General features: G+C 40.5%; 1 protein-coding gene and 1 pseudogene across 2 annotated transcripts in view; both read left to right on the top strand.

Moving 5' to 3' along the window:
• Positions 1–25,154, top strand: part of UGGT1 (UDP-glucose glycoprotein glucosyltransferase 1) — a 174,115-nt gene that overhangs the window by 136,883 nt on the left and 12,078 nt on the right. The gene's annotated exons all lie outside the window — the stretch shown is intronic.
• LOC308522742 (bromodomain testis-specific protein-like) lies at positions 8,574–13,692 on the top strand (annotated as a pseudogene). Its single transcript has one exon. The product of its transcript is annotated as a bromodomain testis-specific protein-like (transcript).

Here is a 25,154-nt window from a genome sequence, read left to right on the forward strand (position 1 = left end):
CAAGCTTCTTGGATACATTTGTTTCTCTGCCTACTAGGGTCAGTCTATTCCTTTTCTTTAGGAACTAACTAGCTCAAAGTCACAGTGTAGAATACAATATCACAATACTCCTTTTTCTATGTCAGAAACCATGGTGTTTTTTAAGAAGTTTCGCTGAGCTAAAAACTGTTCATTAGTGCCAAACAATTTTCAGAGGTGAAATTATAGTTTAGGTGTTGTATATAGTTTCACTTAATTTGTTTTACTTAAAAGTCTGCCTTAAACACACTTAAGCCTTTTTGTGATGTATAGCACCCATAAAGAAAAGTGTACAAAACAAAAAATATTCACATATTCACGTGCATTAATAAATCACCACAAAGCCAATGCTATATACCACCACCTAGTTTAAGAAATAGAACATTCCTAGCATCCCAGAAGCCACCCTTCTCTAACAAAAGTATCCAGCATCCTGACTTCTGTGGTAATCATCTCACTGCTTTTCTATAGAATTACTATACAGAAGCATATATTAAACATGTTTTCTAATAAACTAAACTTTAGCTTCACCTGTTTTTTTCCCTTTCTATCTCTATGGCATCATACAAGATGAACTCTTCTGTTCAGCATTATGTCTGTGAGATTCATCCATGTTGTGTGAATGTAGTGCATTATGTTTTGTTTATCTATTCTACATTTGGGTTGTTTGCCATTTCTATCTTCCATGGGTAATGCTGCTGTGATCACTCGTGCACGTGTCTTGGTGCATATGTATACAGTTTTCAGGTGCATGTACAAATAGAATTGCTTGGTCATCAGACTTGTGTATTTTTATCTTTACTAGATAATTCCAAGCAGTTTTCCAAAGTAATTTTAATGTATACTCTCATCAGCTATATAAGAATTCCTGTCAATTCATGTTTTGACCAATATTTGTTATCAGTATATTAATTTGGTAGGTGTGAGCTGACATCCCATGTGGCTTTCAGTTGAAGAGTTTAATGCTTCTACACTTAATGTAATTATCAGTGAAATGGGATTTACATCTGCCATTTCCTATTTTATGCTATATGTCCTCTGTTTTTTGTGTTCCTCAAGTCCTACATCATTGCCTTTTAGGTTAGATATTTTAATTTCTTTGTTTCTTTTGCTATATACTTTTGAGTTATTTTCTTAGTGGTGTCTTGATGATTATCATTAACGGTTTAATTTATGACAATCTAGTTTGGATTAATAACAGCTAAACTTTAGTAGTATACAAAAGCTTTGTACCCCCATACTGTTACTGTCATATAGTTTACACGTTTACACATTATATGCCCATCAATACAGATATATAATTATGGCTTTTTGTAGTTGTTTAGTTATTTGTTTTCTAAATATATTTTATTTTTATTTTATTTTTTCAAATTTTTAAATTCTTTATTGTTTAAAGTATTACATACAGTATTACATATGTCTCCTTTTTCCCCCATTGAGCTCTCCCCGGCCAACCCACACTCCCCAACACATCCCCTCACTCCTCTAGTGTCTGTGTCCATTGGTTATGCTTATATGCATGCATATAAGTCCTTTGGTTGTTCTCTTACCCCCCACCTCACCACCACCAGCACCCACCCTCCTCTGACTTCCCTTTGAAGTTTGATGGTCTGTTCGCTGCTTCTCTGTCTCTGGATTTTTTGTTTGTTTGTTTATCATTTACCTTGTTCATTATATTCCACAAAGGAGTGAGAACATGTGATATTTATCTTTCTCTGACTGGCTTATTTCACTTAGCATAATGCTCTCCAGGTCCATCCATGCTGTTGCAAATGGTAAGAGTTCCTTCTTTTTTACAGTAGCATAGTATTCCATTGTGTAGGTGTACCACAGTTTTCTAATCCACTCACCTGCTGAGAGATATTTTTAGCCTGTTTTCAGATCTTAGCTATGGTGAATTGTGCTGCTATGAACATAGGGGTGCATATATCCTTTCTGATTGGTGTTTCTGATCCCTAGAAGTGGGATCACTGGGTCAAATGGCAGTTCAATATTTAATTATTTGAGGAAACGCCATACTGTTCTCCACAATGGCTGCACCAGTCCTCATTCCCACCAGCAGTGCAGGAGGGTTCCTTTTTCTCCACATCCTCGCCAGCATTTGTAGTTTGTTGATTTGTTGATGATAGCCATTTTGATTTGCTTCTCTTGGATGATTAGTGACTTTGAGCATGTTTTCATATGAAGTCTCTTGGCCTTCTGTATACCTCTTTCAAAAAGTGTCAATTTAAGTCCTTTGCCTATTTTTTTTATTGGATTGTTTATCTTCCTTTTGTTAAGATGTATGAGTTCCCTATAAATTTTGGAGATTAGGACCTAATCAGATAGAACGTTGGCAAATATTTTCTCCCATGCAGTGGGCTTTCTTGTTGTTTTGTGGATGGTTTCTTTTGCTGTGCAGAAGCTTTTTATTTTGATGTAGTCCCATTTGTTTATTTTCTCCTCAGTTTCCATTGCCCTAGGAGCTGTATCATTGCTGTGACATATGTCTTATATTTTGCTGCCTATGGATTCTTCTAAGATTTTTATGGTTTCCCATCTTATGTTTAAGTCCTTTATCCATTTTGAGTTTATTTTTGTGTATGGTGTAAGGTGGTGGTCTAGTTTCATTTTTTGCATGTATCTGTCCAATTTTCCCAGCACCATTTATTGAAGAGACTGTCTTGACTCCATTATTTGCTCTTGCCTCCTTTGTCAAATATTAATTGAACATAATGGCTTGGGTCGATTTCTAGGTTCTCTGTTCTGTTTCATTGGTCTATATGTCTGTTTTTGTGCCAGGACCAGGCAGTTTTGAGAACAGTGGCTTTGTAGTAAAACTTGATATCTGGTATTGTAATCCCTCCAACTTTGTTCTTTCTCAAGATTGCTATGGCTATTCAGGGTCTTTTTTTTTTTTTTTTATTCCAGATGAATTTTTGGAGAGTTTGGATCTTAGTCTGTGAAATATGCCATTGGTATCTTAATGGGAATTGCATTGAATCTATAGATTGCTTTGGGTAGTATGGACATTTTAATGATGTTGATTCTACCGGTCCATGAACACAGTATATTCTTCCATTTGTTTATGTCTTCCTCTCTTTTTTCAATGTATACGTTTTCCAAGTATAGGTCTTTTACCTCCATAGTTAAGTTTATTCCTAGGTATCTTAATTTTTTTAGTGCAATGTAAATGGGATTGTTTTGTTCTTTTTTTTGTTTCTCTTCCTGTGTGTTCACTATTGGTGTATAAAAAAGCAATAGATTTCTGGGTGTTAATTTTGTATCCTGCTACATTGCCGAATTACTTATTAAATCTAGTAGTTTTTTGATGGAGTCTTTAGGGTTTTCTATGTACAATATCATGTCATCTGCAAATAATGAGAGTTTTTACTTCTTCTTTTCCAATTTGGATGCCTTTTATTTCTTCTTCTTGTCTGATCGCTATGGCTAGCACTTCCATTACTATGTCGAACAGGAGTGGAAAGAGTGGGCATCCCTGTCTTGTTACTGTTCTTAGAGGAAATAGTTTTAGTTTTTGCCCATTGAGTCTGATGTTGTCTGTAGGTTTGTCATCTAAGACTTTTATTATGTTGAAGTATGATCCTTCTGTTCCCACCTTGATGAGAGTTTTTATCAAGAAAGGGTGTTGTATTTTGTCAAATGCTTTTTCTGCATCAATTGATATAATTATGTGATCTTTATCTCAATTTGTTTATGTGATATATTACATTTATTGATTTGTGGATGTTATACCATCCTTGCATCCCTGGAATAAATCCCACTTGGTCATGATGTATGATCTTTCTTATGTATTGCTGGATCCGATTTGCTAGAATCTTGTTGAGGATTTTAGCATCTATGTTCATCAAGGACATTGGCCTGTAATCTTCTTTCTTTGTAGTGTGGTGTCTTTATCTGGTTTGGGGATTAGGGTAATGCTGGCTTCATAGAATGAGCTTGGAAGTGTGCCTTCCTCTTGAATTTTTTTGGATAGACACGTTTTAGTTCTTTGAATGTTGGTAAAACTCCCCTCTGAAGCCAGCCCAGGGCTTTTGAGCCCCTCCTTGAGCGAAGTATAGGGCCGGCGGGAAGCTTGGCTTCCTCTGTCACTGGGAGCAACCCAAGCCTCCTGCTCGCTTCAGCTCCGTGGCCGCTGCTATCTTCAGTTGTCTTTAGTCTTCGCTCGGCACCTGCATAAGCAAATTAACCGCCATCTTGTTGGGTTATTGGGTTAATTTGCATAGTCGCTCTGATTGGCTGGTGGGTGTGGCGGAGTGATGGAGTGATGGTTAATTTGCATGTTTCTCTTTTATTAGTGTAGATATTATGCCATTGTGATCTGAGAAGATGCTTGATATGATTTCAGTCTTCTTGAATTTGAAGAGACTTTGCCTGTGTCCTAATATGTGGTCTGTCTTTGAAAATGTGCACTTGAAAAGAATGTATATTCTGTACCTTTGGGGTGAAATGTTCTGAAGTAGTCGATTATTTCCATGTGATCTAGTGAGTTGTTTAGAATTGCTGTTTCTTTGCCGATTTTTTTGTCTAGAGGATTTATCCAGTGATGTCAATGGGGTATTAAAGTCTCCTACTATGATTGTATTGCTGTCGATCTCTCCCTTGATATCTTATTGTAGAAGCTTTTTTATGTATTTGGGTGCTCCTGCATTGGGTGCACAGAGTTAAATCCTCTTGTTGTATCGATCACTTTAGTATTATGAAGTGGCCTTTCTTATCTCTTGTTATGGCCTTCACTTTGAAGTCTATTTTGTCAGATATAAGTATTGGTATCCCAGCTTTTTTTCTTCTTTTGCCTGAAAAAATTTTCCATTCCTTTGCTTTCAGTCTGTGTGAGTGAGTCCCTTGTTCTGAGGTGGGTCTTTTGTAGACAGCTTATATATGGGTCATGTTTTCTTATGCATTCAGCCACTCTATTTCTTTTGATGGGAGCATTTAGTACATTTACGTTTAAGGTTATTATTGATAGGTACTTGTTTGTAGCTATTTTCATTCTTTATGCCTGTGTTCCTTTTTTCTTCTTTTTACAACAGTCCCTTTAACACTTCTTGCATTGCTGGCTTGGTAGTGATAAACTTCCTTAGACTTTTTTTGTCTGCAAAGCTCCTGATTTCCCCTTGAATTTTGAATGATAGCCTTGTTGGGTAGAGTATTCCTAGATTCAGTCCCTTACTTTGTATCACTTTGTATACTTCATTCCATTCCCTTCTGTCCTGTTATGTTTCTGTTGAGAAATCATTTGATAACCTAATAGGAGATCCTTTGTAGGTAACTCTATGTCTCTCTCTTGCAGCCTTTAAGATTCTCTTTTTGTGATTAATATTTGCCATTGTAAGTACAACATGTCTTGGTGTGGATCTTTTGGGGTTCATCTTGTTTGAGACTCTGTGCTTGTGTGATCTTTCTTTCCCAAATCAGGGAGGTTTTCTCTGATTATTTCTTCAAATATGTTTTCTAATACTTGTTCCTCTTGTCCTTCTGGCACCCCTCTTATATGTATGTTACTTCATTTCACATTGTCCCAAAGCTCCCTTAAGCTCTACTCCTGCTTTCTAATTTTTTTTCTCCAGTTACTGTTCAGATTGGGTATATTTCCCTGCCCTATCTTCTAACTCACTTATTCAGTCTTCCACTTCTTCTAGTCTACTGTTGAAACCTTACATTGTGCTTTTTATTGTAGCTATATCATTTTTTATTTCCTCTAGGTTCTTACATAGGTTGTTGATTTTTCTCATCCATTTGGTTTATGAACTGTATGACCTTTACTCTGAATTCTTTTTCTGACGTATTGAATGCCTTTGTTTTATTTAGATCCTCTTCTGGTGATACCTCCTTTTCTTTTCTTTGGGGTTTTTCTTTGTCTCCCCATTTTTGCTATCACCAAAGGGTCCAGGCGCTGTGTCACATGGGGCCTGTGACTGAAGCGGAGGGCTTGGCGGGAGAGTGTGTGTCCTGAGAGTCACCAGAGAGCCCAGGCTCCAGGACACATGGGGCCTGTGTTCGCAGTGGTGGGTCGGCAGGCGCATTGCGCGCCTCAATAGTCACTGGAGAGCCCAGTTGCCAGGATGTGCAGGGCCTGTGCCACAGCGGCGGGTCAGGGGGAAGGTTGTGCACTCTGAGACTCACAGGAGCCTGCGGCCGAGGAAGCTAGAGTCCCGATGTCTGTGGGTCTACATCTGTGGTGGCGGGTCTTTCTTCGGAGTGGCTGTAAGGTCTCGGGTGGTGTCTGAGGCCACTCTGGGTGGTGGTGAGGCTGGGCTGTAGTCACAGCAGCTCTCCCTTTCAAGATGGTGTGGTTTATATGGCAATGGTCGCTGCCCGGAAGTGCTTGCAGCAGTAACAGGGGCTCCCTGTCTAAGAGGGTCCTCTCCGTCAGCCCCCAAAAGTCCTGCAGGATCTAACTGTCCCTCACTCACACACACACACACACACACACACACACACACCACACATGTCCACACACTCCCCTTTCGCTCCCTCACTTACTCACACTCTTTCACTGCCGTCCTGTCAGCCGCCATCTTGACTCCTAAATAAATTTTATTTTTTTTTAAATATATTTTATTGATTTTTTACAGAGAGGAAGGGAGAGAGATAGAGAGTCAGAAACATCGATGAGAGAGAAACATCGATCAGCCGCCTCCTGCACATCCCCCACTGGGGATTTGCCGGCAACCCAGGTACATGCCCTTGACCGGAATCGAACCTGGGACCTTTCAGTCCGCAGGCCGACGCTCTATCCACTGAGCCAAACCGGTTTCGGCAAATTTTATTGATTTCAGAGAGGGAGAGGGCAAGAGATAGAAACATCAATGATGAATTAAGATAATGAGTAAAGAATTATAAGTGGCAGCCGAGTAGGTGGATGCTGTACAGACAAGCTCCCAGGAACAAGCTGTAATTACAACTGAAATACAGAAAGGCTTTCTGAATAATCAATGGAAAACTCACAATAAAGAACCCTAATACTCAAGGACCGAAGGTGGAGACCGCATAGAGACTGATAGGAGGGGTGGAGGCATGAAAGGGCTGGCTGGGCACCCACAGACGGCAACTGAAGTCCCAGAGAGATATCTCAGCTGTGGTGGGTGGGGCACTGAGAGCTCTGGGATCTAATCCCCAAGCCGGGTTCCCCAACAGAGAGCACCAAATCTGAGGAGGGTACCCACATAATGTCTAGCTGTGAAAAGCAGTGGGGTGCTATCTGCCAGGGTGTGGCAGCTGAAAGTTCGGGCACCCTCTTGAGGAGGCAGTGCACAAAAATTCACTGTGGAGTCACCCACCTTGTGCTCTGGCAGAGGGAGTGTGATGTGGACTGGACCTGTGAGAGCAGAATCCAGGACTGGGGACTTGGGTTATAGAGCTCAGAAGGCAGACACCCCAAGTTTCCTGGGCCGAGTTATTCCCTCACACAACGGAGGACATCTTTCACACATAGACATCTGCCTTGCCTGGGGGGAAGACAGTTGACACACCCTATTGGAAAACACCTTTCTCTGAGGCGATTTAAGAGATTAAAAGTAATAATTAGCTTCTAGGCAGAAGCAACTGTCCCACCCTGTTGAAAAAAAAAACTCTCCCTAAGACTGAGGACAATTGCCTGGGGGCAATTTAAGTCAGAATCCTTAGTCTGTATACCTAGGCTGTCTCTGGAGGCTTTGAGTATTTGCTAGATCCAGTGAGTCAGAAACACCCTTTTAACACTGACCTGCACTGGAGATTGAGAGGTGTAGAGGGTATACCTAAAACATAGTCACAAACCCAAACAGACAACCAAAATGAGGAGACAAAGAAACAACCCCCAAATGAAAAAAATAGCAAATTCTCCAGAAGAGATAAATGAAGCAGAGATAAGAAATTTATCTAAAACAAGAGTTCAGAGTAATGATGGTAAAAATGCTCAACAGTATGAAAAATATATATATTAACTATGAAAAAAGAATAGTCTGAGATAAAGAATGACATAACACAAGTAAAAGACACATTAGAAAAAATACATAGCAGATTAAGAGAACCTGAGGATTGAATCAGTGAATTAGAAAACAGAGTTGAAAATATCAGAGAACCAAAAAGAAAAAAACAATTAAAAAACAGGAGGACAGCTTAAGGCACCTGTGGGACACCGCGAAATATAACAGTATTAGAATAGCAGGTGTGCCTGAAGAGGCAGAAAGGGAGGGAGGAGAAGGAGTTTGAAGAAATAATGGCAGAAAACTTCCCTAACCTGGGAAAGGAAAAAGTCACACAAGTTCAGGAGGCACAGAGAACCCCAAATAAGAAGAACACAGCCGAAACCGGTTTGGCTCAGTGGATAGAGCGTCGGCTTGCGGACTGAGAGGTCCCGGGTTCGATTCCGGTCAAGGGCATGTACCTGGGTTGCGGGCACATCCCCAGTGGGAGATGTGCAGGAGGCAGCTGATCGATGTTTCTCTCTCATCGATGTTTCTAACTCTCTATCTCTCTCTCCCTTCCTCTCTGTAAAAAATCAATAAAATATATTTAAAAAAAAAAAAAAAAAAGAAGAACACAAACAGTTACACGCCTGGACACATCATAATTAAAATGCTAATTATTAAAGACAGAGAATCTTAAAGGCAACAAGAGAAAAGCAAACGGTTACTACAAAGGAGTTTCCATAAGGCTCACACCTGATTTCTCATCAGAAATTCTACAGGCCCGAAGGGAATGGCATGAAGAACTCAAGGTAATGAAAAGCAAGGATCTGAGACCAAGATTACTATATCCAGCAAGGCTATCATTCAAAATAGACGGTCAAATAAAGAGCTTCCCAGACCGAAAAAAAAAGGCTAAAAGAGTACATCATCACCAAGCCAGCATTACAAGAAATGCTAAAATGACTGCTGTGAGGGATTGCTAAGAAGAAGAAACAGAGAGAGAAATCTAGCCATACAGAATTAAAATGGCTATAAATAAGTACCTCTCAATTATAACCCTAAATTTAAATGGATTAAATGCTCCAATCAAAAGACATAGGGTAGTGGGATGGAAACAAAAACATGACCCAATTATATGCTGTCTACAAGAGACCCACTTCAGAACAAAAGAAACACACATGGAGCCTCCATCGGGGCGAGAGCTGGCGGCAATGGTTGGTAGAGAACTGTGGAGAACCGCTGCCTGCACCATTTTATCCTGTGCAAGCTCCAGGGGGTGATCAGACAAGATCCTTCTTACAAGACAGAGAGAGAAAGAGAAGTACTGATGTGAGAGAAACACATTGACGAGCCCTGAGCTGGAGAGGATCCTGTAATCGAGAAACTTACAGACTTTTCCTGCTAAGACGTCAATTTGTGTCTTAGAAAAACAGAAATACTGTGAAAGATTGAAATAACCTAAGTCATCTAAAACTAAACAACTTCTAGTACTTATATAGAAAAAGGACATGTATTTGTAGACATTAAAATATCAGAATTTGAAGCAATTAAGAATGTCTCTGCCAAGTAGACAAATAGCTATTATTAACCTCTCCACCACCAGAGTATATAAATACTAAGGAAAATGGGAGATTGACAAATCAACTGCAGTATCTACAAAAAGTTGTCTCGAAGGCTTTATGAAAGCATAGTTTTTCCTGGCCTTTTCAGCAGCCTGTGGATGCCGTGAAACTAGAGTTGCTTGATTATTACACCATTATCAAAAACCCAATGGATTTAAGTACAATTAAGAAGCGCTTGGAAAATAAGTATTATGTGAAGGCTTCAGAATGCATAGAAGACTTCAGAACAATGTTCTCGAGTTGTTATTTATACAATAAGCCTGGAGATGACATTGTTCTTATGGTACAAGCTCTAGAGAATTTATTTAAACAGAAATTATTACAGATGCCAAAAATAGAGCAAGTTGTGGGTGGTAAGGAAAGAATAAAGAAAGGCCCTCAACAGAATGTAGTAGTTTCTTCTGTTAAAGAAAAACAGTCTCCTAAAGGATCAGAAAAAGTATTTAAGCCACAAGTGAGTCCCTCTGTATTTCCTGAAACATCTACTTCTCCTTTAAATATGGCACAAGGTGCTCCACCCAACTCTACCTCACAAACAGTGGCCCAGGTTACAAAGGGTATAAAGAGGAAATCAGATACAACAACTCCTACAACTTCAGCAGTTAAAGCAAGTGGTGAACCTTCCCCAGCACTTACAGAAAAAAACCCAGCAAAAATGCCACCCATAAAAGAAAGTGGGCGGAAGAATGTTTTGCCAAATTCTCAGCAACAATATAAAGTTAAAGTAACTGAACCATTAAGGCACTGTAGTGAGATTCTGAAAGAACTGTTTGCAAAGAAGCACTTTTCATATGCATGGCCTTTTTATAATCCTGTTGATGTTAATGCATTGGGACTCCATAACTACTATGACATTGAAAAATCCAATGGATCTTGGAACTATCAAGAGAAAAATGGACAACCAAGAATATAAGGATGCATATGAATTTGCTGCAGATGTTAGATTAATGTTCATGAATTGCTACAGATACAATCCTCCAGATCATGAAGTAGTGACAATTGCAAGAATGCTCAGGATGTTTTTGAAATGCATTTTGCAAAGATCCCAGATGAACCTGTTGAGAGTAAGCCTGTATATAATATCAAAACAGATACCACAAAGTCCCTTGGTAGAGAAAGCAGTACTGAAACTTCCTCTGAAGATAACTCTTCTGGTGATTCTGAAGATGACCAAGTTCAGTGTATTGCAAGGCTTCAGAAGCAGCTTAAAGCTGTTCATCAGCAACTGTTCTATCCCAAGTACTACTCCATAAGCTAAAAAAAATGACAGATCTAAACAGGAAAAGAAAAAAAGAAAGGTTAATAACATAGATGAAAATCCAAGAAAGAAGGTTAAGCAAATGAAATTAAAGGAGAAGTCTAAGAGCAATGAGCCAAAGAAGAGGCAGCAACCAGTGTTGGCTCTGAAATCTGAGGATAAAGATAATGCTAAACCTATGAGCCATGATGAGAAAAGGCGGTTAAGTTTGGATATAAACAAACTCCCTGGAGATAAACTTGGAAAAGTCGTTCATATAATACAATCAAGAGAACCTTCACTGAGAAATTCCAACCATGAGGAGATAGAAATAGACTAAAACACTGAAAACAACAAAACTGAGAGAGCTAGAAAAATACGTTGCTGCATGTCTAAGAAAAAGACCACTAAAACCTCATGGTAAGAAAATTATGAAGTCAAATGAAGAACTTCATGCACAGAAAAAACAGGAGTTGTAAAAGCAATTAGTAGATGTCAATAATCAGTAAATTCCAGAAAATGCCAAACAAAATCTGAGAAAACGCCATCATCCACAGCTGTTGTTGGAATTGGTTCCCGGTTGAGAGACAGCAACAGCAGTTCGTCAGAGTCTGCAAGTAGTAGCAGTGATTCCGAATCAGAAATGTTACCTAAATTTACTGAAGTGAAACAGAGTGGATCTCCTTCTAAAGAGAAAGTAACGATACAATCTTATATGCAAGATACAACCTCTAGTACTATTGCCCTTTTTCATCAGACTACACATTCAAGTGGAACCGCACCAGATCACCACCAGTTAGCAATTAATCATCAAGAATTAGAACATAAACTGAGTGTGGAAAAACATTTCACCTTTACAAATCCTGCCTTTCTCAGGTGGTTCTGAAAATCACTTCAATGGCCTAACTGTGATGCATCGGTCTGGGGATGACACAATGGTGGTCGAGTCTGAATGTCAAGTTTCTGTGCAGAAGGATATAAAAATCAAGAATGCTGACTCTTGGAAAAGTTTGGGCAAACCATTTAAAACTTCAGGTGTACGGAAATCCTCAGATGAGCTCTTCAACCAGTTTAGAAAAGCAGCAGTAGAGAAGGAAGTAAAAGCTCGAACACAGGAACTAATACGGAAACATCTGGAAAAGAATACAATGGAACCCAAAGTATTTCAAGAAAATCAAAGGCACCCTGGCTCCACTCTAGAATCCTTTTCAAATAAGATGCCAAACAAGTGCCTTGGAGACAAGCAAAAAGAACATCAGCAGTCATTGGAAGCTCAAGAGAACAGTAGACTTGGGCTTCTCAAAGACCGTAATTTAGCAAGGGAGAGAGAGCAAGAGCAGAGGAGGAGAGAAGCAATGGCTGATACCATTGATATGACTCTTCAACGTGACATTATGACAATGTTTGAAAACAACTTTGATTAAAACTCAGTTTTTGAATTAACCATCAACTTAAAATGAGTGATATAAAAGATTAAGATGCATATGGCAAAATTATTGCTGTTTCAGACATCAAAACACCAATATTAACGTTGTATTTTGACGGCTCTAAAATGATTAAAAAATTTTCACTACATTTCTTAGTAGGTATATGTTCATTTTTTAATGACATTACAGGAACTTTTGTAATATTGGATCCCTAAAAATTGAATAAATTCCCAGATGTTATTAAAAAAGAAAAAAGAAAGAAACACATGATGAAAGTGAAGTGATGGAAAAAATTTTTCCATGCAAATGGAAAAGAAAAAAAAGGTAGAGTAGCAATACTCATATCTGACAAGATAGACTTTAAATTGAAGGCTATCATAAGAGATAACAAAGTATTATATAGACAACTATATAATACTAAAGGGATCGATCCAACAAGAGGATATAACCTGGGTAAACATATATGCACCCAATGGATAGGTGCACCTAAATGTATAAAAAAAATTTGTAGAGGTCTTTAATGGAGAGATCAACAACAATACAGTCATAGTAGGGGACTTTAACACCCCTCTGACTTCACTTGACAGATCTTCCAGACAAAAACTTAACAAGGAATCAGAGACTCTAAAGGACACACCGGATCAGATGGATTTAATAGACATTTATAGAACATTTCACCCCAATGCAGCAAAATATACATTCTTCTCAAGTGCACTTGGATCATTCACAAAGATATAACACAGGTTAGGACACAAAACAAGTCTTTACAAGTTTAAGAAGATTGAAATCATATCAAGCATCTTCTCAGATCACAGTGGAATGAAATTAGAAATCAACTAGAGTAAAAACACCCAAAAACATTCAAACACATGGAGGCCAAATAGCACATTATTAAACAATGAATGGGTTATCAGCAAGATCAAGAAAAATTTTAAAAAAACTTCCTGGAAACAAATGAAAATGAACACCCAACAACCCAAAATCTCTGGGACACAGAAAAGGCAGTCCTGAGAGGGAAGTTCATAGCACTACAGGCATACCTCAAAAAAGAAAAGAGAAGAGAAAGAAAGAAAATCATCAATAAACTAACCGTACAACTTAAAGAACTAGAAAGAGAACAACAAGAAAAGCCCAGGATAAGTAAAGGGAGGAAATAATAAAGATTAGAGCAGAAATAACATAGAGACTAAGAAAAAAAAAAAAGAAAGTCAATGAGACCAAGAGCTAGTTCTTTGAAAGGATAAACAAAATTGATAAACCATTAGCCAGACCCATCAAGAAACAGAGGGAGGATCCAAGTAAATCAGAAATGAAAGTCAAGAAGTAACCACGGACACCAGAGAAATACAAAGGATTGTAAGGAAATACTATGAACAACTATATGCCAACAAGCTGGACAATGTGGATGAAATTCCCAGAAAAATACAATCTTTCAAACTGAATCAGGAAGAATCAAAAAACCTGAATAGGCCAATAACAACCAATGAAATAGAAGCAGTAATAATAAAAACTCAAAAAACAAAAGCTCAGGTTCAGATGGCTTCACAGGGGAATTTTTCCAAAACATTCAAAGAAAAACACCTATACTTCTCAAACTATTTCAGAAAACCCAAGAGGAAGGAACACTTCCACACTCTTTTTATGAGCCCAGTATTATCCTAATTCCAAAACCAGATAAAGACACTACAAAGAAAGAGAATTACAGGCCAATATCCCTGATAAACATGGATGCTAAAATCCTCAAAAAATCTTAGCAAATTGCATCCAGCAATATATTAAAAAGATCACACCCATGACCAAGTGGGATTTATTCTAGGGATGCAAGGCTGGTACAGTATTCACAAATCAAAAGATGTGATACATCACATAAATTAGAAGACAAAAATCACATGATCATATCAATAGACGCAGAAAAAGTGTTCGACAAGATCCAACACCCATTTTTTGATAACTCTCAGCAAAGTTGGAATAGAGGGAGCATATCTCAACATGATAAAGGCCATGTATGACAAACCTACAGCCAACATCATACTCAATGGGAAAAAAAACAAACCATTTCCCCTAAGAACAGGAACAAGACAGGATGCCCACTTTCACCACTCCTGTTTGACTTAATACTGGAAGTGCTAGCCATAGTGATTAGACAAGAAGAAGAAATAAAAAGCATCCAATTTGGAAAAGAAGTAAAACTCTCATTATTCACAGATGACATGATATTGTACATAGAAACTGTACATGATATTGACATGATATTGTACATAGACTCCATCAAAAAACTACTACACTTAATAAATGAATTTAGCAATGTAGGAGGATATACAATTAACATCCAGAAACCTATGGATTTTTTATACACCAATAATGAACTAACAGAAAGAGAAACTTAAAAAAAAAATCCCATTTACCATTGCACCAAAAATGTTTGGATACCTAGGAATAAACTTAACTAAGGAGGTAAAAGACCTGTATTCGGAGAACATTCAGGACATTGAAAAAGGAGATAAAAGAAGGCATAAACAAATGGAAGAATATACCATGTTCATGGATTGATAGAATCAACATCATTAAAATGTCCATACTACCCAAAGCAATCTATAGATTCAGTGCAATCCCTATTAATATATCAATGGAATATTTCACAGACCTAGAACAAACTCTCCTAAAATTCATATGGAATAAAAAAAGACCCCAAATAACTGCAGCAATCTTGAGAAAGAAGAACAAAGTTGGAGGGATCACAATGCCAGATATCGAGCTTTACTACAAAGCCACTCTTCTCAAAACTGCCTTGTATTGGCACAAAAACAGACATATAGACCAATGAAACAGAACAGAGAACCCAGAAATCAACACAAGCCATTATGTTCAGTATTTGACAAAGGAGGCAAGAATACACAATGGAGTCAAGACAGCCTCTTCAATAAATGATGGTGGGAAAATTGGACATATATATGCGAAAGAAAAATGAAACTAGATTACCAACTTACACCATATGTAAAAATAAACTCAAAATGGATAAAGGACTTAAACATAAGATGGGAAAACATAAAAATCTTACAAGAATCCATAGGCAGCACAATATTAGACATATGTCAAAGCAATATCTCCTAAGGCAGTGGTTCTCAACCTTCCTAATGCCACGACCCTTTAATACAGTTCCTCATGTTGTGATCCCCAACCATAAAATTATTTTCATTGCTACTTCATAACTGTAATTTTGCTACTGTTATGAATCGTAATGTAAATATCTGATATACAGGATGTATTTTCATTGTTACAAATTGAACATAATTAAAGCATAGTGATTAATCACAGAAACAATATGTAATTATATATGTGTTTTCCGATGGTCTTAGGCGACCCCTGTGAAGGGTCGTTCGACCCCTAAAGGGGTCGCAGCCCACAGGTTGAGAACCACTGTCCTAAGGTAATGGAAACTAATGAGAAAACAAACAAATGGAACTACATCAAAATAAAAAGCTTCTGCACAGCAAAAGAAACCAACAAAACAACAAGAAAGCCCATGCATTGGAGAATATATTTGCTAATGTTATCTCTGATAAGGTTTTAATCTCCAAAATTTACAAGGAACCCATACAACTTAAAAAAAGGGAGACAAACAATCCAATCAAAAAATGGGCAAAGGACCTAGAACTTTACAAAAGAGGACATAAAGAAGGCCAAGAGATATATGAAAACATGCTCAAAGTCACTAATCATCCAAGAGATGAAATCAAAACAACGAGGTACCATCTCACACCTGTCAGAATTATTATCAACACATCAACAGATGACAAGTGCTGGTGAGGATGTGGAGAAAAAGGAACCCTCGTGCACTGCTGGTGGGAATGCAGACTGGTGCAGCCACTGTGAAAACAGTATGGCCTAAATTAAAAATGCAACTCCCATTTGACCCAATATTCCCACTTCTAGGAATATACCCCAATAAATAAGAAATAGCAGTCAGAAAGGATATATGCACCCCTATGTTCATAGCAGCACAATTTACAATAGCTAAGATCTGGAAACAGCCTAAGTGCCCATCAGCAGATGAGTGGATTAAAAAATTGTGGTACACCTACACAGTGGAATACTACGCTACTGTAAAAAAGAAGGAACTCTTACCATTTGCAACAGCATGGATGGACCTGGAGAGCATTATGCTAAGCGAAATAAGCCAGTCGGAGAAAGATAAATATCACACTGTCTCACTCATTTGTGGAATCTAATGAACAACATAAACTGGTGAACAAAAATAGAGCCAGAGGAGGGGAAAATATTTTAAAATACATACATAATGGCATTACAAGACTATAGTATGAATGAATTGTGGGAGAGGTCTGAGACAAATGCTGAGCTCTACGCAAGTTAGTTTAAGTAGCTGGAGCTTCAGTGTATCTATAAATTTCATAGTACATGATAAGTAAGTGCATTCTTAGACTTTACTAAATGAGAGAAGTAGTGAGCTGGTTAATTTAAATAATAAATCATCACCAAATTTTAATGCATTGTGAAAAATCTTATTTTTCTGCATTTTTTGGCCTGTGTTTTACTAATGAAAATACCATGTAATTTTTCTTTGTAAATTTTAAAATATATATATTTTATCTATCGATATATATATATATATATATATCGATCTCGGGGCCGTCACATCCGAAACAACTGAACGGACGACCAAACAGGCTGTGTGGTGCGATAAGGCCGGCAGGGGGGTTAGTGAGGGACAACCAAACAACTGAACACCAGGCTGAGTGGGATGACCCAGTTGGTGGGGGCGGGGCAGTGAGGGGCAACCAAGCTGGCAGGGGGGCACAGTTGGGGGTGACCAGGCCAGCAGGGGGGAGGGCAGTTGGGGATAACCAGGCCGGCGGGTGGGGGGGGAGAGGGCAGTGAGGGGCGACCAGGTCAGCAGCGAGGAGCAGTTTGGGGCAACCAGGTTGGCAGAGGGGTGCAGTGAGAGGTGACCAGGCTGGCAGGTGGGGCAATTGGGGGCAACCAGGCCGGCAGGGGGGGGAGCAGTTGGGGGTGACCATGTTGGCAGGCAGAGGCAGTTAGGGGTGATCAGGCCAGCAGGGTTGCCAGTAAGGGGCAATCAGGCAGGCAGGCAGGTGAGCAGTTGGGAGCCAGCAGTACTGGATTGTGAGAGGCATGTCTGAGGGGCCCCAGATTTGAGAGGGTGCAGGCTGGGCTGAGGGGACCCCACCTCATGCATGAATTTCGTGCACTGGGCCTCTAGAGTATATTATAAAAATCCAGTGGTCCTAAAACCATAATGACCAAAGACTGCTCATCAGGAGGCTGTGTGCATAGTAAGGCACGTATGGATGGGCAGTGCTGTGTGCGTAGCGAGGCACACACGGGTGGGCGGGGATTAGACTCTGGGACTTGACTCTGGGACTCACGGCGTGGTGGGACTCGGGGGGGAGTTGCGGGTCGCGGCGGGGTCTGGGGTACCAGGCCTTGCGCGGCATTCCACAGGTCTGGGTCTTGCACGATTTCACGCATTGGGTCACTAGTATTCCATAAAGGGCAGCTCAAAAATATTCTGAACATCAATGCAGTGGCTAGGATTAAAAATAGGTCATGAATAATTCAAATAGTGAATAATCCATTGGAGATTAAAAATAATTTCCAATAGGTACTAGAGTTAGCAGAGGTTAAGGGTGAAGGGAGGATTCAGAATCATGAGGATCCGTGAGACATATAAACTGGTTATATATGTGAGTGAACTTTATCTTACTGTTTGGACATTGCTCACAAAATGTTCTCATATATACTTTTTCATCTCCTTGAATACATTTTAAATAAATTTTAATATTTTTACATTATGCTAGCTTTTGTTATATAACTTCTTCAGAAAGTAAAGAAAGTGGAACTTTTATTTTAAAATCAAGAAACATCAATGATAAGGGAATACTTTCTTGCTTTTTGTCTATTTTTGACTTGCATGTCTCTTCATTTTCATTGTAAACTAAACATTTGAAATTATATAGTATGCCAACTCTGGATATGAGATTTCCCCCTTCTCCAGGGATTGTTGTTGCTGCTTGTTGTACTAGTTGTCTGTTTTGTGCCTTCTAAGCTAGTTCTGTGAAGTCTGCATTGTTCGTCTCCCTGATTTGCTTTTAGAGGTTAGCTAAAATGGAACAGAGATTTCCTTAAGTGCTCAGAACCACCAAAACCCCCCAGTTTTTGGCAAGGGCCTGCAGTTGCCTGTTGGGGCACATCCTCAACAGCCAATCAATCACCTTAGAACTCTACCTTAGCCATCACTTGCTCCTTGTATGGAGCCTCAAGGTCAGCCAGAGGTGAAAGCTTAGAGCCATCCTAAGTCTTTCTTGATTATGCACACAGCCCTAAGCATATGCAGGGCATTACACATGTGCGTGGTCTTCTGTATTCCCAGGAATATGTCTTTTCTTTTCAAAGTCTCCTATGGACATCTCATTGGTTAGCTTCTCTTTCAAAGATTTTTGTTTATTCTGTTTTTTGCTCTACTTCAGGCAGCCTCAGGAAGCTTAATACATTCAAGAAGTACTTCCAAGGAGAAGATTTTAGCACTGGGCAAGTTCCATAGAGAGAGGCTTTGATGGTGCAGTCTTCCAGTTAGGTCAAATAATGACTGCTTTGTGAACGATGCTTTGAAAGTCCTCCATCCTTCTTCCTCTAGTATGGTAAAGCAGGCTATTGATTTTTGAACTTGGAAGAGGTGAATGGGAGTAGGGTAAAAGTTAAAATTCCACAAAACCACACTTCTTACCGATATGCAACCATGTTGGTTGGCTTTTAGATGCTCCTTGGGTTGCTGCAAGCCTTTGGTTAATTGCAAGAGTTCTGAAAAAATTACTCTGTTTTTGCCGATTTTGGTGTTGCTTTTATGGAGAGGTTAACTTTCATAGCTCCTTACTCTGGCATTTTTGCTGACGTTGCTCTGATACATTATGGTTTTATTTTACATTTCCATAATTAATAATTAAGTGGAGTACCACTTTGTATGTTTTCAGCTCTTTCGATATTCTCTTTTGTGATGTGCTTATTTAAGTATTTGGGTTGTTTGGTGTTTTCCTTTTTGATTTATGAACATTCTTTATATATACTTACTGGAGGCCTGGTGCATGAATTCCTGTATGGATGAAGTCCCAAGGGGTTGGGGCGGAGGGGCCGGTGGGACTTCCTTGTCGGCCCGGGATCCAGATCCATCCCACTGATGTTCGTGTCAGTTTTCAGGAGCCGCCTTCAGCCACTTTTATTTATTTTATTTTTTTAAAATATATTTTATTGATTTTTTTACAGAGAGGAAGGGAGAGGGATAGAAAGTTAGAAATATCGATGAAAGATCTGGAAACAGCCTCAGTGCCCATCAGTAGATGACTGGATTAGAAAACTGTGGTACATCTACATGATGGAATACTATGCTGCTCTAAAAAGGAAGGAACTCTTACCATTTGCAACGTCATGGATGGAACTGGAGAGCATTATGCTAAGTGAAATAAGCCAGTCAATGAAGGAAAAATACCACATGATCTCACTCATTCATGGATAATAGAGACCATTATAAACTTTTGAACAATAATAGATACAGAGGCAGAGCTGCCTCAAACAGATTGTCAAACTGCAGCGGGAAGGCCGGGGAGGGTTAGGGGGCAGGAGGTAGGGGGGTAAGAGATCAACTAAAGGACTTGTATGCATGCATATAAGCATAACCAGTGGACATAAGACATTGGGGGATAGGGGAGGCTAGGGGACTGTCTAGGGCGGGGGGATAAAATGGACACATATGTAATACCCTTTGTAATACTTTAAGCAATAAATTTAAAAAAAAATAAAAATAAAAATAAAAATGGAAAAAAAAATATCGATGAGAGAGAAACATCTATCAGCTGCCTCCTGCACACCTCCTACTGGGAATGTGCCTGTAACCAAGGTACATGCCCTTGACCGGAATCGAACCTGGGACCTTCAAGTCAGCAGGCCGACACTCTATCCACTGAGCCAAACTGGTTAGGGCTCTGCAGCCACTTTTATATTCTTTCTTCCTTGGGAAGCATCTAGGGAGAGGAAGTGGCCGTGGTGCCTGAGGCTGACTTCCAAGTCTGGCGGCACTGTCAGGGTCTTGCTGGCAGCACTGGTCCGTCTGTGCCTGGCGTGTTCTCTGGAGATTGGACCTGCAGGACTACTGATGGAGGGAGTGGCTGCCGCCAGGTCTGTGGGCCACTGGGTCAGGTCTGTCAGCTGAGCAATGCTCCCACTGTGGAAGCACACTGACCACCAGGGGGCAGCTCCTGTGTTGAGTGTCTGCCCCCTGGTGGTCAGTGCATGTCATAGCGACCGGTCATTACAGTTGTAACAGCGGCTTAGGCTTTTATATATATACTAGAGGCCCAGTGCACAAAAATTTGTTCACTGGAGGGGTGGGTCCCTCAGCCCAGCTTGCCCCCTACCACATACTGTGAGCCCTAGGGGATGTCCTACTACCTGCTCCATGCTCCCCTTGGGGAGTAGGCCTAAGCCACAGTCTGGCCTCCCTTTGTGGGAGTCGACCGGTCTGATCAGGGGAAGGCAGCAGCCCCGTCACCGCACTGTTGCAGCCACTGCCAGTCACGGCAGCCACCAGGTGTTTTCATCAACACGGACTCCAGTCCCTTCACCATGAAAAAATGACAACTTTCTTTAGGCATTTTCAAGAAGTGTCTTTCATAGGATATGACCTTTCTTTCTTTCTTTTTTTCTTTCTTTCTTTCTTCCTTTCTTCCTTTCTTTCCTTTCTTCCTTTCTTTCCTTTCTTTCCTTTCTTTCCTTTCTCTTCTTTCTTTCCTTTCTCTTCTTTCTTTCTTTCTTTCTCCTCACCTGAGGATATGTTTCCATTGATTTTTAGAGAATGTGGAAGAGAAAGGGAAAGACAGAGAGAAACATCAAAGTGAGAGGAACACTGATTGGTTGCCTCCTGAATGAGCCCTGACCTGGACCCGGGCCAGGGAGGAGCCTGCAACCTAGGTACATGCCCTTGGTCAGAATTGAACCCAGAATCTGCGTTGGGCAGGCCGAGGCATTACCCACTGAGCCAAACCAGCTAGGGCAGGATATGACATTTCTTAACACTCCAGCAGCAGACCTTCCTTTTTTTCTCCAGGAGTGTGGTAAAAAAAAAAACCCTAGATCACCTATTTGGACTCTCATTACCCAAGTTACTAAGAATATTACCAGTGGCATACAGGGAGCTTAGCCAATCAGCAGTCAGAAAAGTTGTTTCCTCTGTAGCTCACACTAATTGCCGGTTTGGCCCTTGCCCAGGCCTAACGCCTTTGGCGAGTCATTAGCCCTGGGCCGGGGCACCCCCACCTCCCCACCGCTGCCGCCATCAACGATCGCTGGCTGGCTCCTCCCCGGCCCAAACCTAAAGCCTCAGGCCGAGGTGTTAGGCCTGGGCCGGGGCACCCCCAGCTCCCTGCTGCCGCCATCAAGGATCGCTGGCTGTCTCCGGGCCGGTTCCCCATCGCTGCCACCATCAGCAATCGTTGGCTGGCTCCTCCCCGGCCCAAGCCTAAAGCCTCTGGTGAGTCATTAGCCCTGGGCCGGGGCACCCCCAGTTCCCCGCGGCCGATCGCTGGCTGGCTCCGCCCAGGTTCCCTGCTGCAGCCGCCATCAAGGATCGCTTGCTGGCTCTGCCCAGGCCCCAGCCTAAAGCCTCAGTCTGTGGCTTGGGGCTGACATATGCAAATTAGCCACCATCTTGGCTGGCGATTAATTTGCATATCTCGCTGATTAGCCTATGGGAAGGGTAGCAAAGTTACGGTTAATTACCATGTTTCTCTATTATTAGATAGGACTAGTGGCCCAGTGCATGAAATTCGTGCACAGGGGAGAGTATGTTCCTCAGCCTGGCCTGCATCCTTTCCAATTTGGGACCCCTCGAAGGATGTCCTACTGCCAGTTTACAGGGATCAGGCCTAAACGGGCAGTCGGACATCCCTCTCGCAATCCAGGATTGCTGGCTCCTAATCATTCACCTGCCTGCCTGCCTGCCTGATTGCCTCTAACCACTCTCCCTGCCAGTCTGCTTGCTCCCAACTGCACGCCCCCCCCCCCCCGCTGCCGGCCTCCTTGCCCCCAAATGCCCCCCCGCCAGCCTGATCACCCCAAACTTTCTCCCCTGCTGGCCTGCTTGCCCCTACTTTCCCTCCCCACTGGCCTGCTCATCCCCAACTGTCCCCCTGCTGGCCTGCTCACTCCAAACTGCCCCCCCTCCCCCACAGTCCTGATCACCTCCAACTGATCCCCACTGATGGCCTGCTTGTCCCCAACTGGCCCCCTGCTGGTCTGCTTACCCCCAACGGCCCTGCCCCCCACCAGCCTGATCACCCACAACTGCCCTCCCCTCTTGGCCTCTAGCTGCCTCTACCTCAGCCCCACCACCATGGCTTTGTCCAGAAGAACATCTGGAAGGTCTCCCAGGCTAATTAGCATATTACTCTTTTATTAGTATAGATGAATTGTTTTATAGAATGGGCATTTGATTACAGATGGTTTCCCATGGCATTTTTTCTAAAGAAGTAAAAATTACTTAAAAAAATGTCTCAGGAAGACTTTGAGAAATTTACAGTATCTGCTTTTCTTCCAAGAAAGTTGTCACTTTTATGCCAGAGTGAGAATTATTTGTATGCTTTGTATGTCAGCATTGGGCCACTGTGACTGGGGGGCACTTAGCTTGACTTGAGAGTAATTATCTTGCTCACTGGCTGGGAGGGAGGGTGTGAGGCAGAGGAGATAAATACTCGGTTCTGGATTACTCGTAGATTGCTGACTTTCTGGATTGCTTGTGCAAGCCCCTCCTTTTATTGATGTCCACCTTCTATTGACAGACATCTACCCTGGTAGAGAAATGAGATGAAACTCTCTTTCTTTTCATTGTAAAAAGCATTTGAATTCCTAAGGTGTGATAAGGCCTCCCAGCCATCAACAGTCAAGGTACACATTTTCATGGAGGATGTTCCCACTCTTGAATAAATCAAAACAATTTTTTCTTTTAATTTAAACTTTCTTCTATAACTGTTTTCTTGTTACTTAAAAGCTAGTTTTTTTGAAACTACTTCCAAAGCTTTTCAAGCTGTATATGTCCTTGGAATGAATTTATAAATTAGAATTGAGCCTGGCCAGTGTGACTCAGTGGTTTAGCATCGACCTATGAACCAGGAAGTCACAGTTTGATTCCAGGTCAGGCCACGTGCCTGGATTGTAGGCTTGATCCCCAGTACGGGGCATGTTGGAGGCAGCCGATCAATGATTCTCTCTCATCATTGATGTTTCTTTTTTTTTTTTTTTAAATATATTTTGTTGTTTTTTTACAGGGAGAAAGGGAGAGGAATAGAGAGTTAGAAACATCGATGAGAGAGAAACATCAATCAGCTGCCTCCTGTATGCCTCCTACTGGGGATGTGCCCGCAACCAAGGTACATGCCCTTGACCAGAATCAAACCTGGGACCCTTCAGTCCGCAGGCCGACGCTCCATCCACTGAGCCAAACCGGCCAGGGCTCATCATTGATGTTTCTATCTCTCTCCCTCTCCCTTCCTCTCTAAATCAGTAAGAATATATGAGAGAGAGAGAGAGAGAGAGAGAGAGAGAGAGAGAGAGAAGTGTGTATGTTTGTAAATAACAAAACATGTATTTGATGCTCTCAGAAAGTCTTATTTTCTTTCATTAAAACTTGTGCAGTATAGGGAACTCCGTAGATTCTCTGAATTTGAAGAAAGTTAGGCGGAAAGGTACTAATTCAGAGTTCCTTGGGAAAATGTGTCACTTATATATTTTTTTAAGTTTTTTTTTTTAAATCAAAAACTGAAATATTTTCTATTCAGAAAATATATTTGGATCTAAATATCTGCTATAATTTAAAACCTAAAATGTCGATTTAAATATTTTAAAAATGGTTGGGATGTTTGTTTGTTTTTAAATAAGTTAGGTTACTAAAGTTCTACATGTTACTGGATCACCTGGGGTAATTTTCTGATTGGAAAATTAAGAATTATAGTCAGAGGGGAGGACATGAGAATTTTTAAAGAGCATACTCCAGTGATTCCCAAAGTGGGCGCTACCGCCGCCTGGTGGGCGCTGCAGCGATCCAGGGGGGCAGTGATGGCCACAGGTGCATTTGTTTTAACTTTTTTTGTATTACCTTTCTATTCTGAGTTCAATAAATAGTTTCATAATTTCAAACTTCAATGTTTCTAATGTACACCTTTCTTTACTATATTTTACAAAAAAGGTAGAAACATTAATACATATATCTTTCTGTTTAATTGCTATTAAAATTTTTAAAAAATTAATTTCCAGGGGGCAGAGTAATATTTTTTCTGGAAAGGGGGCGGTAGGCCAAATAAGTTTGGGAACCACTGACATATTCAATTTACTTTAGAAGCTGAACCTCCTTATCATGTGACTTGTTTTGTTTGAATGTTAAACTATATTATCACATAAGCATTGCTGCTATTGGAACAAACAGTGACAGTTGATTCAGGTCATTTGAATGTCCACTGTCTGTTTTAATTTGTATGTTCGTTTTGACTCTATCGTATGCTCAAACTTCAGTGGAAGTCATGACAACCTATTATTTTTGCCTGCTCCCTCCTTTAGTTTGTACCAGTCCCTTTAGCATTCCTTGGATTGCTGGCTTGGTGGTGATAAACTCCCTTAGCCTTTTTTTGTCTGTGAAGCTTCTTATTTCCCCTTCAAGTTTGAATGATACCCTTGCTGGATAGAGTATTCTTGGATTCAGTCCTTTGCTTTGCATCACTTTGTAAATTTCCGTCCATTCTTTTCTGGCCTGATGTGTTTCTGTTGAGAAATCATTTGATAATCTAATGGGAGATCCCTTGTATGTAACTTTCCGTCTCTCTCTTGCAGCCTGTAAGATTCTCTCTTTGTCCTGAACATTTGCCATGGTAATTATGATGTG

Source organism: Myotis nattereri, assembly GCF_964212035.1.
Source record: "Myotis nattereri genome assembly, chromosome: 7".
In the NCBI taxonomy this organism is placed as follows: Eukaryota; Metazoa; Chordata; class Mammalia; order Chiroptera; family Vespertilionidae; genus Myotis; species Myotis nattereri.